Source organism: Lathyrus oleraceus, chromosome 6, assembly GCF_024323335.1.
Source record: "Lathyrus oleraceus cultivar Zhongwan6 chromosome 6, CAAS_Psat_ZW6_1.0, whole genome shotgun sequence".
In the NCBI taxonomy this organism is placed as follows: domain Eukaryota; kingdom Viridiplantae; phylum Streptophyta; class Magnoliopsida; order Fabales; family Fabaceae; genus Lathyrus; species Lathyrus oleraceus.
The window spans coordinates 62480152-62497721 of NC_066584.1; the positions used below are offsets into that span (position 1 = coordinate 62480152).

The following is a 17570-nucleotide window of genomic DNA, read 5'->3' on the forward strand; positions in this document are numbered from 1 at the left end:
TGATGCGAAGTATGAGTGTAAGTGCAAGAGAACCGACTCATTGTAAGAAAGCCCAAGAGTAAGCTATGTGAGGTTGATGGCGATGCTTAAAAAGCAATCGACTTACAAGGGTATGGAAAATGGGCTCGATATTAAATCGAGAAAAGTGTGATTTTAATAGTTTAAAATGGTTTTGAATGAATGATGAAATTAAAAGAAACCAAACTTGTGTTATTAAACAATAATGAAACTATGAGTATAGGAGAAATTATAATAAAACATAAACATGAAAAAAAAGTGAATGCTAAAAGAAATAAAATGCTATATATGAGTATTGAACCCACTCCACTAAAGACCATGAAACTAACCCTCTCCACTAGACCATTTATGATTAGTTATTATTCACAATAACAACTATGGGTATATAAACAGAACTAGCTGAAGATAGTTTAGAAAACAAATTAATTAAAATGAGATGGGCTAATGTTACTGGACCACCTAACTAAATGATGGAGGAATATAAAACAAAACCATAGCCGCCTGGCTGTTGGTTTGACTTGAGAAAAATGGTTCGACATTGGATCGAGCGCTTATTATTTTTTCCTTTTTTAGAACACGGTTGATTTTATTTGTTTTTATTTATAAAAAACGAATTTTTTTAAAAAGGTAATTTATTTTTATTTTTAAGGCATCTTTTTCTTTAATAAAATATTTTTTTGGATATTATGATATTTTTGAATCCTTACATTTAATTTTTTTTTTTTAAAAAAAAATCTAAGCACTTATGACTACAATATCCACACTTATGACTATTTTAATATACCACGATCTGATTCATTTCTTTCTATTTTTTATTTATTATTTTTTGAAAATATAATTAAAATAAATTAATGCTTACAATATCCACACTTATGACTATTTATTTGTTTGATTTTGAAACATTATGGGAAAAAAATGATTGATTTTTTTAAAATTATTTTTGGATAAAATAAATCTAGGCAATCACTTAAATAATAAAATCAAATATAAAGATGACAAAATTAAATTAAAAAAGAAAAAAAATCTCTCATTTTTTAGATACATATTATTTATTTTTTTTAAAAATAAGAACTTAATCTTTTTAATTAATAATAAAATAAAAGAGAAAGAAAAAAAGAAAAAAAGTTTATATTTTTATTTATCCCTTTTTTATATTATTTTTAGAACCTAAAAAAAACACTAAAAAAAAATAAAAAAAATAATAAAAGGATAAAAAATAAAAATAAAAAATGAATGAGCTAGAGTTCACTCTTCCTCTCTCAAACTCTCCATCGCTCTCATTCTGTACCAAACCCCTCTCCTTTTTCAGAACAACAACACCTAAACCGTACAGAAGCATCACGAAATAACGCCGGTGATGGATTTTCAAACAATGACAAACAAATAATGGTAAACAATCGAACGCATCATGCATAAAGAGAAAGTGATAACCTGTGAACCCGCGGACGCGACGTCGACTTGATCGATTTGGCCTTCCTCTGAACTGCCTTCGCCTCCTTTTCTTCGTAGCGGTGGCTTCAGGTAATCTAACTCGATTAAGTTTGGTGTACTGTGCAAAAGATCTTGTGAGATTGATGAAAAATTTTGTAGCCGCCGCTCCAATTTTTTTTCTCTCCCACCGATTCACCCTTTCTCTCTATTTATCTTCTGCAGATAGGGTTTCGAATTTGGTCTATGGAGATCAAAAGGGGTTTCTGCCAAAAACACTTTTTGTGCCCAGTATTGGATTGGTCCCTTTGATGTTTGAACTTGGAACAGGTAATCTGAGCTCAAACTTTCTCTTTGAATTTTGTCTCTATTCCAATTTAGGAATTTATTTGAAATTTTAACTGACTTGCCAATTGCTTTGTGTTACTGCAGTAAAAATATTGAAGATTCAAAAGCAGTTTCGATTTTGATCACAGCTCTGGTTCACAGTTTCGGTTACGGTGAATGAAAATGTTCCGCCGGAGATCTCCGAAATTGAGTGCATTGACGAGGCATCATGGTCTGCGCCAAATCCAAAAGCATGCACGGGAATTTGAAATCCCGAATTATCTCGACCACTGATGGAAATCGGCAGAAGCAAATGATAGTTTGGTTGAGGTTGGTCATTTCCCGAGCTGCCAACAGTGTAATTATCTTGCCCATCCGACAACAGAATAATATTCGCAACTTAGTTCTTTTCTTTTCGGTCTTCCATTATCTTGGCACCTTTTCTCAGCCCTTCCGCAATACTGGTACCACCATTTGCAACCAAAGAATTAACAGCTTGTAATGCCTGTTGCCGTCCAGAATCAGTCATCTTACATAGTGGAAGGAGACGGCGAGCCGTGGAAGAGAAAACAATAACAGAAATCCCATAGCCCTTTTTAGTAGTGCGAGCTTAGTTCCAGCCAGGCTACCACTGATGTCAAGCACGGTGACCAAGTCAAATAGGGCACGCGGAGTCTGCGAGGTCCGCGTCAAGCTGGTTTGATTTCTGCTAAGATTTTGTCTTCTGGTAGAAGCAGCGGCTGCAGCAGTAGCGTAAATATTTCTCTCAGAAATTGCATTGTTGGTGATGATGGAGCTGGAAGCATTCCAACAGAACTTTGCGGAAGACCGGCAGTCCTTGTTGGAGTCACTCAGAAGCTGATTGCAGGTATTTGCAAGACAGTTTGGTGCGATCCAAAACCAATCCTGCTGTTATACTGTTGTTAGTGCATTAATATATTTGGGCTGTTATGCTATGCTGACTCGTGGTTTGAATTGGCAGGTTGACTCAAGGAATAGCATCTCAAAAATTGTTGTCTGCCGCAACCACACGCTCATACATGGTAATAAGATATGCCCATATCCCTCAAGATTAATCAAACCATGATAAAGCTCATCATCTTGTTCTTCATTTTTCAATTTTGTTGTTCACACTGCTCAACTGTCTCTCTAACCGAACATTTTTCATCTTTTGTCTCCGCAATTCGTCGACAAGGCTTCCGGTGCTCTGTTGGAGTTGAGTCTCCTGCAAATGCAGTTCTTTCTCTCTAGTTGTAACAGGTGTTGCCTGCATAATACCAACAGCTCTTTCCTCCATTGATTCTGTATTCCTACCTGCATAAGATTACTCCATTAGATTGACAGGCTTAACCTTCATTTCTTTCTGCTGCAGGTTTGTCAAGTTTGGAATTCTGCACAAAATTGCATTGGCCGCCGGTTGATTTTAATAACAGGTGCTTGGCTTGTATCTTGATGAGGCTGAAGCACAATAGTCAGTTTAAGAATTTAATCGTCTTGAAATGACTCCGGTGGGTCTTAGCATGACGGTAACCGTACATATATAATCTTGTACTTCCAAACTCCTTTGCTTTGTCAATGAGACCAGCTCTTCCAAAGAGATGGTCCATACAAGAATAGTGCTTAATCCTTGAATTTATTTGCGTAGACTTCTATCATTTGTCTAAATAGCAATTGCCCTTGTGTTACAAGACCGGAATGAATACAAGCTGTAGGTTTGAGGTCTGTTTAGAACTGCTACCATTGTTACATGATCTGGTTTAATATTATTATTGAACTGATGTACAATTTGTTTTGTTTGCTTGGAAACCAAAATCTGCAGGTTTGAGGTCTGTTTAGATACCGGCTATCAATGGGTGAAGGTCCTTCATCTAAAGAGATGCAAGTAACAGCAACATGCTGAATCATCCACGACTTATCCTTTGGAAATGGAAAGTTAGAAGGATCCAATCAAAAACACGTAACATTGAGTGCTGCAGTGAGAGGCATATGCCAGGTTTGTTGTTTTTGAATTTAGCTTATGGCTTGAGTGATAAGTAAACTGAACTCCTCCGGTTTTTTAATGTTTCAGGATGTTCCTGTGCTACAAACGCCTCAACGAGCTTCTGCACAGTTTCGACGTCGTAAGCTGGACTCAAATATATTCAGAGCCGGAACCCATGTGCCGAGAAGAAATTCAGTGTGGAGATTGTTAAGGTAGATCAGCTTTGACAATGCTCTCATCAACGGTTCATTATCCTGCATATGACCAGCTGTATCAACGAGCACCACATCTGAACCATTACGAGAAGCTTCCTGAATGGCTCCTTTTTTTTGTTTTGCAACAGCTTATAGCGAAAATGCAACATGTACAAAGGTATACGGAAAGCATACTTAAATATTATGTCTTTTTGTAACTTCAATGAGTTTTCTTGTAACACAGATATTTAAGCATGTTTTGTCTTGCAATATACAACATTGTCCTTGTGCTGCAGGTTTGAAGATTTAAAATCAGAACCACAGAGATTATCATATAAGCGGGGTAACAGCTGACCAGGTCGAGAATACACGGTCCACTTCTTCGAGCCAAAAAATTTGGCAGACAAATACACAGTAATCATCAAAGTGACGGGCCAAACCTTGAGAGTTAGGTGGTGTTAAGTACAAATTGGCATCTACTGAAGGTTGGCCAAACATAAGTGCTAATGTATCAGCAATAGCAGCAATACCCGGATACCGAAATTCCAGACCACGCAGAGCAACTGTATAACCCTCTTTATAAGCTTGCTCATACTTTAAGACATCTTCAGTAGTTAAATACAGAGGTTCCTTAAGGCAGTCCGGATGAAAGTCCTGAAGGTAATGTGTCTCTTTTCTCAATTCTTTTTGTTTTGATGTTTTGTTAACGATTTCTTCTTCTTCTTACCATCTTTGTTTCTGTTCCTGTTTCTCTGCTATAATCTATCAAGTCTTTCATACTATTTACCACTTTTGATATTTGTAGGCACCGCACATATCTCTTTGTGTATCCTAAATCATTAACCAATGGAACTTCCAAGGCTTTTGCCAACTGACGGGCTGATGCAACAAACAAATTGCAATTATTTTGCAACTCTGGAATGGATAGATTGGGTGCTGCATTTTGTGTACATGCCTGATATTTTTGAGCAACTGCTTCAAGCTGACTAACCTGAGGAATTAACAATCTTCTGGGGATGAGCTCTTCATGATGCCGAGCACAAAATTTCCAAGAACATATCTTCAGGTCTGTGTTGTTGCTGATACATGTAATGTGTCAGCCGCCTAGCACACATCCCAGGTTCATATGCTGGTTTCACAGGAGACCTTATGGGCATATTCTGCTGTTGAAACTGTTGCGGTAGCTGGGACCGTTGCTGCTGAGGTATTGACTTTAAGAGTTACTGCTGCTGATGTTGCAAAAGTCTCTGCTGTTGCAAAAGATTCATCTGTGCAGCAGTAGCCTGAGAGGTTTGCCTTGACATGTGGATGAGTTGTTGTTGGGTTTTTAAATGGTTATATTATATGCTGCCAACTTGCTTTTTGTTGTTGTGAGTTTTGAAATTTAAACTTGTCATTCTTTATTGGTTTCAGGTGATACCGTAACTGCAAGCACTTCATCCTGGGTAACGGCGGCTGAAAAGTGGTTGAGCTTGTTACTGGTTCTTCCAGAATTCTGGACTGTTGAAGATTGGGTCAAGGAGTGAGCTTGGTGTGAAATTCCAACCGGAACGGAAAGATTGCGGCATTGTTGGAGGTGGCGGAGAATGCCATGGGGTGGCAGGCGCAAAGACCATATGCCAACATGGGGTTTGGCGGATGGGAATTCACTGTATAGGAAGGAAATTGTATTGGTTTCTTTGATTTGATTTTGATGCACGTTGCTATTGTTGTGATTTGGATGGTAGGCTATTTGGGAACTCTTATGGGATTGGGATTGGGATTTGAGGTGAATTATGGTTATACCTTGGTTGTAATTTTTGGATGAATTTTGAGAATTGGTTGTAACGTAGGAGTTAGTTGTAGGATATGGGAATGGATATGCAATGGTAATTAAATGTAATTGGACATGAAAATATGTGTACGAAAATGAGTTCGGAAATGCTTGAAAGCTAAATATTATTGAATGTTATGAAATGTGTGTATGTGCTATTTTGATTTGGGATGAACTACGGTTATAAAATGGATTTTTAGAAATAATCCAAGACTAATTTAAATATCAATTTAAATAATAATAAAAAAATCAGTAAAAACCCAATTAAAATCAAATTAATCCATAATTTGTTAAAATTACTTTTGATATCAATTCTAACATCTATTTGAAAATTAAAACCAATTAGAGTTTGAATCATCAGTAAAAATAACAATTAAAATTAAATTGAAATTTGGAATTAAACTTAATTCGAAATTAAAATCAAATTGAAAATTAAAAAAATTCAAATAATTAAAATCCATTTTATAATCAAAAGCACCATGATCAAAAAGGCATAGACAATGACCAATGTGTAACAAAACATGGATTTGGGAATGATTGTATGCAAATGAACTTTAAACCAAGTGCCAAATAAAAAAAAAAAAATGGAAAAATTCGGGATCAAAATCGGGGTATGACACAAGTAATCATCAAGCTTGTGGTCTATGTGTTCTCAGATAACAAGGTATGACACCTGATATACCTGCTGTGAAGACAGTGTGTGACTACTTGATCAAAGTTGTGAAGCAAGATCAAGTGGGTAGTGTCTTGATCAAAGCTGTAAAGCAAGATCAAGAGGGGGTATTCTTGATTGAAACTGTGAAGTAAAATCAAGATTGTGTATCTGTCATTTGTGTGTAATTCTGTTTATGTTGGTCTGTAATTTAAAGTGTTGCTTTGGCAACATTTTTGACAAAAAGGGGGAGTAACACCTGTGATGCCCCAGGACAACAGAGTGTTTTGCTAAACAGATATTGAAGATCCTCTAATCCAGAGGTAGTGCTGCAGCTGAGGTTCCACTTCTATGAGTGTGAGTATGTGTATGTGTGCTGCAATTAGAAGTTTTTATTTAACTTCTGTATGTGTGCTGTTATGTGAAGTTTTTATTTAACTTCCATCTGTGTGAGTGTGCTGCTACTCTGAGTGTATTAGCTAGGTTAATTTCCTGCTAGATGTGTGTTTTCTGCTGCTATGGACTCTGTTGTGAAGCCAAAGTGTTTTAGCCAAAAATTTGCCAAAGGGGGAGTTTGTAGATGTTTGATTGGCTGCATTGTATGGTAAAACACTAGCTGGATTCTACTGTCTTGACTGATGTCATGACATGCTGTGGAGATGTTTGTTTGACTGCATTGTATGTTAGAATACCTAGCTGTACTCAGAGTGGCAGCACACTCACACACATGGAAGTTAAATAAAAACTTCACACACATCAACACTCAAATAGAAGTGGAACATCTGTGTGAGTGTGCTGCTACTCTGAGTGTATTAGCTAGGTTAATTTCCTGCTAGATGTGTGTTTTCCGCTGCTATGGACTCTGTTGTGAAGCCAAAGTGTTTTAGCCAAAAATTTGCCAAAGGGGGAGTTTGTAGATGTTTGATTGGCTGCATTGTATGGTAAAACACTAGCTGGATTCTACTGTCTTGACTGATGTCATGACATGATGTGGAGATGTTTGTTTGACTGCATTGTATGTTAGAATACCTAGTTGTACTCTGATGTCTTGGCTGATGTCATGACATTCTGAGTAGTGTACTGCAGGATTAGCTAATACAGGATTCATTGAATGTCAAACTGGACGTTATGACATTCATCCCTGTCAGCAGATACTGAGGAATAGAACAGGTGGTGTTCTACTATAACTCAGTATTTATTATCAGTCTGCTTATCAAGGAAATAACAGACCTGGCATAAGGCCTACTGTCTGAATGTCAAACTGGATGTTATGACATTCATCATTGACAGCATATACTGAACAATAAGCAGATTGGTTTTCTGCTACATTTCAGTATGCAACTCAGTCTGCTTATCAAGAGGATAACAGACCTGATGTAAGGCTCTATGTGTGAATGTCAAATTGGATGTTTTGACATTTATTAATGTACGCTGATACTGAAGTATGGATAGATTGGTTCTGTACAGTACAGCAAATTGTACAGTCTGTTTTCAGGAAAAACAGACTTAGCATATGGTTAATGATTTGGAAGTCAAACTGAATGTTGTGACATTCATTCCTGACAGCATATGCTATATTGTAGGTTGTTTAGTTTTTCTGTTTCAGCATTTTTCTCAGGCTAAAATCCAGGAAACCAACAACCAAGCTACAATTAAGGAACCTAACAAATAGCCTATTTGTTAGCACACTAATATGTGGAAATTAGTTAGAATCCTATGTGGAATTATTTGTGGAGGTCTTGAGATATTTTAGGAACTAAATATGGAGATATTTTAGGAACTACATATGGAGATATTGTAGGAACTAAATATGGAGATATTTTAGGAACTAAATATGGAGATATTTTAGGAACTAAAAGATTGAAGACCTTGTTTGTAGCAGAAAGGTTCTGCTGATGTTGTAACAGCAAAGGAGAAGTTTGCTGCGATTTCTGAAGGCCCAAATCCAGTTGGGTGATTAGGTTATAAATAGCATATTGTAACCTAGTTTTTGTAAGCCTCATAGAATGAAAATTTAGGGGTGTGTGTGAGGTAAACCTCCCAATCTGTGGGAAGGTTACCATGTGTTTCTCAGTGTTCAAAGCTGAGAGTATTTGTAACTCAAAGCCTGTAGGCAAGAATGATTATGGTCTTGAACGAAGTTGTGAAGCAAGTTCGAGGTGTTTAGCATTACATTGTAATTGTAGTGATAGGAATGGAAACTGGAGGTTTCTATCTAGGAGTTCCTAGGTATAGATTGCATTGGGTAGGGATTAAGTGAAGAGTTGTAAACGGGGGAGTTTAACTCTGAATTAATACTGCTGATAGTGGATCTTCTTCCTGGCTTGGTATGCCCCCAGACGTAGGTGTGTATGACATCGAACTGGGTTAACAATTACTTGTGTTTTTACCTTATGCACTTTATAATTCTGTCCGTTATAAAGTAAGGTCAACCGGTAATGCTGTAACAGATGATGTTCAAATCAATGTTGAGACATCATGCTGATAACTATGCAGGCTCAACAGAAGTAAGTGCTATGTTTGATCTCTGCTGTGTCTTTGTACCAGATGGACAGAACTGGGTGTTCGTCCATTCTATGGTGATATAGTAGCAGATGTCGTGACATCTGTGAATGTGTGCATATCAGTACTAGGTTTTAATTTGTATAAATGTCTTGCTGTATTATTAACAATGTTAGATCAGATGTCATTACTTGGAGTAGAACATCTAAACTCTGACTACACCAGAATTTCAATGTTTAAATAGGGGCAACTGTCATACCCTGATTTTGGTCCTGAAATTTTTTCCATCAATCATTTATTTGCATTCTTTTTTTCGTAACCGTTTCATCTGGTCATGATGTTATCCACCCAAGCATTATTTGTTAGACTTACTGCCCTGATCATCCCATGTTTCTTTGGGCTTTGCCTTTTGTTTTGGTGCGAGATAGTTAATTTCCATAGTTAAGTAGGATTAGCAACTTCTTTTCATTTTATAAAATCAAATGAACCTCATGATTTTTCATTCTTGTGTCCAATTTCAATTCACATTTTTGTATCCCTCGTAAAACATTATTCATCTTTTGTTACAAGTATTCATCCATGTGACCATTCACTTTTCATTGTCATATTTGTGGTTCTCACACACTCTTTTAATGAAATCCTATGTCAAGTACAAAATGTTACATTTGGTTATCATCCATATTCATCTTCCATTCATTCAAAAAAAATCCACGTGTCTCCCTATCCACATTCATATTTTCCATCCTATATTCAAATTCTTCACTTTGTATTGAAAAGTTCTCTATTCATTTACATTTTAGAAATCACACATACTCATGTATATCCCAACTGCTTCGTTCATGTCCAGAATTTTCTCACACTCATTGATTATAGGCATTCATTTGCATAACATGTGACTAGCTCATAATCCTAAGTGTCATCATATGAATACATGAATGTCCTAAAGCACAAAGAAATGACTTGGTTTTATTATAGAAAGCATCATTTTCTTGCTCATTCACAACGAATGGCTTAAGAGGTTCTTAACTTGTAACCTTCTAAACACTCAAGCGTGTATGATGTGAGAGAGATTGTTGACAAAGTCCATAAGTCAAGGAAGAGTTGCTTTTGAACCAACTGACACGGTGGAGGTTTACTTTCAATAATTGGATGATGAGTTTTGCATTCATAGGAATTCTATATCAGAGAGGCTACTGGTTCTCCATTGCTTCAATTTTCTTTGATGCATGCGCATGAAGTTATCGTTGGTGAAGAGAGTTTCCATGGGATTTCCAGCATGTCATTTGCTATCACCTGCGTTAATGTTTGTAAGACCCCAATTTTGTCCCTAAGATCCCTCATGGCATCATATCATACCATATCATTGCCTCAAGGATCTTTGTGCACCTTTGCTTCCCTCCTAGTGGGTGGGTTATCTTGTGAGTGTGGTTCTTGATCACCAAGCATGTTTTGCATTTGTGTATCATTGCTTTTCATCTGTCTATTAACCAAAAGTACAAAAATGTTGTCATCTAACCATGTTACTTGCAGATGAAGCAAATTAGGTCAAATCAGTCAAAGTCAGTCATTGAGATAGATGGTGGCCATTCTTGAAGAATTTGGGCACCATGATCATTCATCAAGAGTTCATATGAGTTGTGACATCATTTTGAATCAAGATCTCAAGTGGTAGGGGCTTGGAATTCATCAGAACATGGTTCAGTCAACCAAAACCCTAGCAAAGTCAACTGAAGTCAACTGTGGTCAACTGTGCATTTAATCAGTGATTTGATGGAGGGAATTGGTTTGAGAGGTCTCATTCATGTCCATATAAGCCTCATATAACATGCCAAACATCCACAGTGAAGAATTTGAAGTCAGACAAGAAATTGCCAAAAATAGAAAGTTGACCTGTAATTGGAATTTGCCAAAAATGGAAAGTTCTTCTCCTCAAAATTACATCATCATACAAGATTCAAATTAATTTTTGTCCAACATGAAAGTTGAAGATCTTGTTCTCCCATTTCCAAAAAGTCCAAGAACACTCATTTCTCATTTATGGTTGGTAAGTTATGATCAAATCATTCTCAAAAAATTTTGAACTTCAAAGTGGCATATCTTCCAAACCATTTGGCCAAATTGAGTGAGGTTTTTTGCTACAAGTCATATTTGATGTGCTCTATCCAAATCCTTCATCACAATTCACCAAAAATAATCCAATCAAAATGTCCTTTTTCAAGTGGTTTGAATTTAAAAAGAGGAGGTGAAAAAGTGACTTTTCAAATTAACCATTTCCAATGCATTTTACCATTTGCCAATGTTCAGAAATCATGTTTTGGATGTGCTTAAAGCCCAATCTTCGCACTGTAGCACATGCACATGCAGCATAAGTGGAATTTCACTAATTGGCAAAACATTTCCATTTGAGTTAATTTCAATTACCACTTCCTTAACCAAGCTTATGCATCATTAAACAGAGTATATATGCTTCATTTTCTGACTGCAAACCCTAGCCACACTTTGCCAAAACAGATCAAAAACTTGATTTTCTCTCAAACTCTCATTTTCCTCACTTGAACTTTTTTCTGAAAATCTCAAAAGGACCCGTGTTCTTGAGCATTGTTCCATCATTTGCCATCATTTTGGAGGCCTTTGCAAGCTTTATCTCCCAACTGTAGAGCAAGAATCCGCACTGTTCCATTGAAGCACCTCACATGGCAGTTCTCGATTTAAGCATAACCCAGCATTGTTGAGCTAAAATTCTTCCTCCATTCATCATCTGGAACATCCTTGCGCATCTGTTTCAGCTCATCATAGCCAAATAACCACTGTTCCATCATTGTTCTTCAAATTTGGTAAGATTTCGAACCTAGCTATTCTTGAAATCATGATGTGCTTTGAATAGCTCTTGCCTTGCTGGTTTTACTGAACTTTAAATCATGGAAAATGTTTGAGTATTAAGAAAGTTATGTTGACATGAAGTTTTATATATGGATGATATTTTGCTCGATTCTTCCATAATAACATGAGTTAGTGTAAATCAAGGTTGGATTTGTGATGTGCATGGTTTGCTGGTTTGAATGGTATGCTCATTTTCCAATTCTGGGACAAAAGTTCATCACGATTGATGAACATGATGAACAGTAGCCGAAACCCTAATTTCTAAAACCCAGGTCGCGTTTGGCTGCTGAGTTTTTTTTGTTTTGCATGTTGCTTACTGTTCCATTGCCATGAAGCCAGTAAGAACGCGACACCTCCTTAAGTGAAACGCAGAGTTTCACTTAAGGGACCAAATAATTACGGTCATGCCACTGCCGTGTTATAATTTCATTAAATCATTTCATTATTTCAATATTTATTTCATTTTGTATGCTGATCTTCAAAAATTCATAAGTTCTTCAATATTTGTCCAAATTTGATGGGATTTTTTGTGAAATGCTCCTCATGATCTCTAGTTTATTATGGTGATTTTTCCAGATTTTTTGCACGTGTGGATTTTAAAATGTGCTAGGGTTTGTTCATGTTGTCCATTTTGTGTATGCTATGCCAATTTGCTTGTGAAATGATGATACTTAATCCAATGCCTCTGAAATTTTTTGTGCTTAAACTAGACATGTTCATGGTGATTTTGGTGTAGAGTTTGTGAATTTATCATTGCTGGTTGATGAGATATGATTTTTTGAATAGGGGTGTGATAATTTGTGTCACACCATTCATGTCCAACTTCATGATTTTAATTACCATGCTTATAGAACTCAAAATGGTCTGGATTTTTGCATGAACATACTTGTGGATGTTGAGAATACATGTGAATTTTTCTGGAATTATTGATGGCATTTCCTATTTGATTGGAATTTTCTCCCATGTTTGACCAAATTGTTGACCCCTTGTGACACATGTTTGTATTTGGTTTGTGAAATTCTAATGCTTAATTGGATGGACTTGAAATTTGACATGTGAATTGTAGACATCTTAATGTTTGTCATGGTTTTAGTCCCATTCATTTATCATGTGTTGTCATTGTTTTATGATTTATTGAAGTTGGTGCATGTTTTGATGCTTTGTATGAGTTTGCTTGAACTTGCTTTGACTTTCTGATTTTCATTGACCTACTTCCCTTGATCCAAATGAGCTGAAACTTGGTATGCTTATCATGTTATGGATGATGTTTGATCATGAATTATTTGAGAATTTATTGAAATCTTTGTGATTGGATTTGACTTGAATCTTTCTGTTGACTTCTTTGAGGTTCTATATGACATGTTTTGACCTAACTTGTTTGTGAAATGATAATGATGAATGATATGAATATGAAACCACTTGGGTTTGTTCCTTAATTGTTTGAACTTGATTTTGGATAGCTTTCACTTGCTGTTTTGGATTTTTTATCTCCTTTTGACCCTAGGCTTGTCCTAGTGGTCTTGTTGCTCATGTTTGAGTTTGGTTTTTCAGGTTAAGAAGCAAATGCTTCAAGGAGATTAATGAAAGTTGGTTGAGTTTGATTGATTATCATGAACTAACTTGTTTGTTTTGTAGGATGCTTAGCTCATATGCTTTGAGCTTTGTGCATTGCACATTTGACTGATTGTGTTGATCCTTATCTTATATTGGTTTTGAATTTGAGTTGTGTACTGATTTTACTTGATTGATTTCAGGTACCATTAGTTGCTCAGTTCTTTTAAGAACTTGCATTGCTTTGCTTGATAGCATTTGCATTGAGGTAGAATCCTTTTTCTACATGTAGTCTGGAAGACCTGGCCTGTTACTTGGCCAGGCAACTGTCTGAAGTCCTCCTTAAGAGGCGATGTTTGTGCTTGTTTACTTTTGTCCCAAGCAGGAAAAGTCCTCATTTGAGGCAATTGGTAGACAAAAGAGATATGTAGCCTATCTCCTACTATTCTGTGAGTCACTCACCTTGCTCACACCACATGTGTTGACGCATAGTGAGTAAAAACCCAAGATCTATCGAGTCTAACTTGTGGAGAGAGTTCCATCTTTCTGAACTCCCACACCTTCTGATATTTGAAGCTCTCCCTGACCAGGGATAAGAGCATGAGGCACACCCCTCATATCCTTTCATCTGCTTCACCTTGGCTCTCAATGTCAAGGTTAAGAGCACCATTAACCCTATTCCAGTTGACTTCAATGCCTAACCCTTTGTATGAGCCTAATTGTTTGGTTATAGAGTGTGCTGAATGCCTTTGATTGATCAATTACTTAGTTCACTTGTACATGTCTGCTTGCATGCTTTGTGCATTTATCATCATTAATTTCCCATTAGTGCATGATCATTTCATTTGTCTTTGTGACATATCTTTGTTGTTTGCCCATTGAGGACAATCGTAAGACCATTCATTGGCCATTGTTCCTATGATATGGAAGTGAGTATAAGACCATTTCATTGGCCACTCATCTTCTCTTTGCTTGATGCATTTGTTTGATCTATGTGAGGATGCAATTGTAAGTCCGTGTAATTTGGCATTTGTTTTCCTATGATCATATGTTGGAGGTTAGAGTAAGCCCAGATAGATTGGCATCTGACATCCAAGTGTTTGCTTTGTTTTTGTTGGAGATTGGTATAAGCCCAGATAGATTGGCATCCGGTATCCACTTTTTATTTCTTTGTTGAGGAGATTGGTATAAGTCCATAGAGTGGCCTCTGATATCCAGTTCTGTTTTAGGAGATTGGTATAAGTCCAGTGATTGGCATCCGGTATCCGCTTTTGTTGACTTTCTTCTTTTGCTTTGCTTGTTTGTTATTGCTCTTTGTCTATTCCAAAGGACACACTTGAGTCATCTTCTATATGATTTCAAGAGGTGAACCTTCTAGGAAGTTTTACACTCCATCTTCATCCATTCATCCATTTTGTCCTAGACCTTTTCACACATTACTTCCAAAACTTGAGATAGATATTGTGCAAACATCTTCATGCTTTCAAATTAAAAACCTGGACCCCAAGTCCTTGACTTTTTCAAACTCCATTTCATAGTACTTCTTTTGAATCAATCTTAATCATACTTTGACCCTCCTTTTGTGAATAATCATAATCAATTAATTTCACCCATTCAATTGTTTTGTGGCTTTGTCCATTCTTGTTAAGTTTTCATGCATTAGCCATAGGTTTGATTTATCCTAGTTGGTTGATGTTAATCTCACCTATTTGTCCTTAGTTGATTGAATTGTAAGTCTTCCTTGCTTATTATAGGGTTAACCCCTCACTAGCAAGTTGAAGCTTTTCTCACATGGTGGACTCGTTGTTTGTATAAGGTTGAGTTTTCTCCCGTGGATAACGTAAGACCTTAGGGCTTGTGTTTAAAATTGAATCCACTAACTTTTGGAAATCTTTTAGCCAAACTACGGCGTTTTGATCCTTACCTTTGATGGAAGGTACGTAGGCAACGGGTTCATCCGTTCGAACACAAAAACAATAAAAATTGTATATTCTTTTCTCATCATCCCAATCATGTTTGCACAATAAATATTTCATAACAAATAACAATTTTATACAACAAGTGTGAAAAGGGCTCCCTAGGAGTACCTAGGACGTAGTGGGTGCCTAACACCTTCCCATTGTGTAATTTACCCCTTACCCAGATTCTCTGATCTTTTAATTAGTTTTCTACGCGTAAAACTTCTTAGGCTTTTGTTCGCTTTTTAGCCAGTCCTTTGGATAAATAAAAGTGCGGTGGCAACTCGAATTCATTGTATGCTTTGCTTATGATTTAATCAATAAATCATATAGCGAAGAATACACTGCTACAATGTTCAATAAAAAAGTCATTCTTTCACTATTTTTAGAAATGGAAAGAAAACCGTAGACTCAATTAAACGACAACCTGCGACCGAAGCGGTACCTTATGTGCATGTGTTTCTCACTGTAGGGGATTGTTATGTTGCTGCAAGACCTGTCTAATTTTGTTCAGTAGCCCCTTTCTGTTTCTTCATTATTTAGATAATATGCTACCGGCAATTTGGACAGGGAGATCCAGGCACCGAGAGTCATAGACAACAAGAGTCTGGCTTTGCAAATGACCATTGTAGTAGCTGTGCTACATATATCCTAGCCACAGGCTGCTCGGATGGTAGTTTGAAGCTTTGGAAAAGTAACTATGGTGATCCGTCGACCCTGAACAAGCTGTAGGAGCTTGTGGTTATGTTTATTATACATGACAGTCCTGTCTAGGGTATCTGTTTTTGGTTGTTGTCAGAAAATTTGGAACGTTCTGTAGTAGAGATCCTACAATGCCGCATATGATGAACCGGATCCGAAATCTCACATTTCCAGTGGCTAGTGGTCTTCGTTAATGCTTGCCTTATGGTTCACCCAGCTGATTCATACCAGTAGAGCCAATCCTACAAGAAATTTCAAAAAGGTATGGCATTAGTAAGTTAGGCCAAATTCACAACAGTAATTTCTTTTACTAACAATTTAGAAACATATAGTGGAAATGGAAGCGGTATTATTGGGAATGCTATGGGTAACACGTTCACCTATCCTATCGGAATACCTTCTGCTCTTTCAAGTAACTCATTTACAAGACCTCCTTATGGTGGGTCTTCAGATGTTATTGATCTCTCACCAGCTGAAATATACTGTCGGCAACATGAAGTTACAGCGACGGGTGATAACTTTCCACCCCCCATTCATGACATTTGATTCCACCGGGTTCCCTCCAGAGATACTGCAAGAGGTATGTTTTGCAGGCTTCTTGAATCCAACACCAATTCCGCAGCATTCCCTTGCAAAACCTACAAACTCACAATGCAACAATGGCATTCGAGCGTGGCCCCAACAACAAGTTGTGGCAAACAATTCCACAAGCCGCATTCCAAGACCTGCATCATTTCCAAACATAACCAAACCATAACAGTCAATACAAGAGTCTCCTGATCAATGATATTCTCCACAATCCTCAATCCTCCTATTTTAGAGAAAACAGAAACCAAAGCTACCCTGCATAATTGAAAAAAATGAAAACGTGGATGAGATTGTTGGTACATTCCAACAAGGCATTGGTACAGAGAGAATGAATGAGACAGTTACCAGAGAACCACCAGCCATGATGCCCCCAAAAGTGGGATTTGGATATCAACATCAGTTTGTTCCTAGGATGAAGTCCTTAATTTAAGTAGTGATTCCAATACCGTTAACCATGCTACAAATGCCATAGAATGATTGAGTCCTATTGCAAGTTCAGTTGCCACAGTTTGATGATGCTGTTAGGAAGCTTGGTGTGAGAGCACGGTTTTGACTACGACCAAAAGCCATTCTGCATAAAACCGTCGAACCTGCGGAAACATAACAAGTTAAAGGAAAACGCAATAATGTTTAATTTGCCGGCTTACCGATGGAATTCGCCCTATACTTCCTTCAAACGAATTTCATGATGGAATTAACAATTCACATGCATCAAACCGGGCTGGTCGAAACAACATCCAATCTGCAGAAATAGCTAGCATGGTTGATTTCGTTTCCTTTCAATCAATATATCTCTAGTCGGACCGTGTTTCAGTTCACTCAACCCAAATCATGATCGAAAAGCTTTGTAATAATTGAAGTTTTAACTTTCACCAAATTTCACTGCAGTAAAAACACATTAATTTAGCAAGGCGGTAAAAGTTCAACAAGAGACCCAAAAAGGAATTAGGACAAATTCAAAAGAAGAAAGTATAGG

The 17570-nt window shown here is 37.0% G+C and overlaps 1 long non-coding RNA gene across 6 annotated transcripts; it reads left to right on the plus strand.

The window, feature by feature from the left end:
• Window positions 1–1244: 1244 nt before the first annotated feature.
• LOC127091662 (uncharacterized) lies at window positions 1245–5899 on the plus strand. Of its 6 annotated transcripts, none has more exons than XR_007791960.1 (12): window positions 1245–1539; window positions 1672–1776; window positions 1879–2641; window positions 2756–2816; window positions 2969–3033; window positions 3146–3321; window positions 3419–3492; window positions 3593–3766; window positions 3842–4126; window positions 4245–4608; window positions 4754–5238; window positions 5362–5899. It is a non-coding gene; the product is annotated as an uncharacterized LOC127091662 (long non-coding RNA). The 6 variants fall into 6 exon arrangements; XR_007791963.1 differs by having other exon boundaries at window positions 3146–3299; XR_007791964.1 differs by having other exon boundaries at window positions 3146–3281.
• The last annotated feature ends 11671 nt before the right edge of the window (window positions 5900–17570 follow it).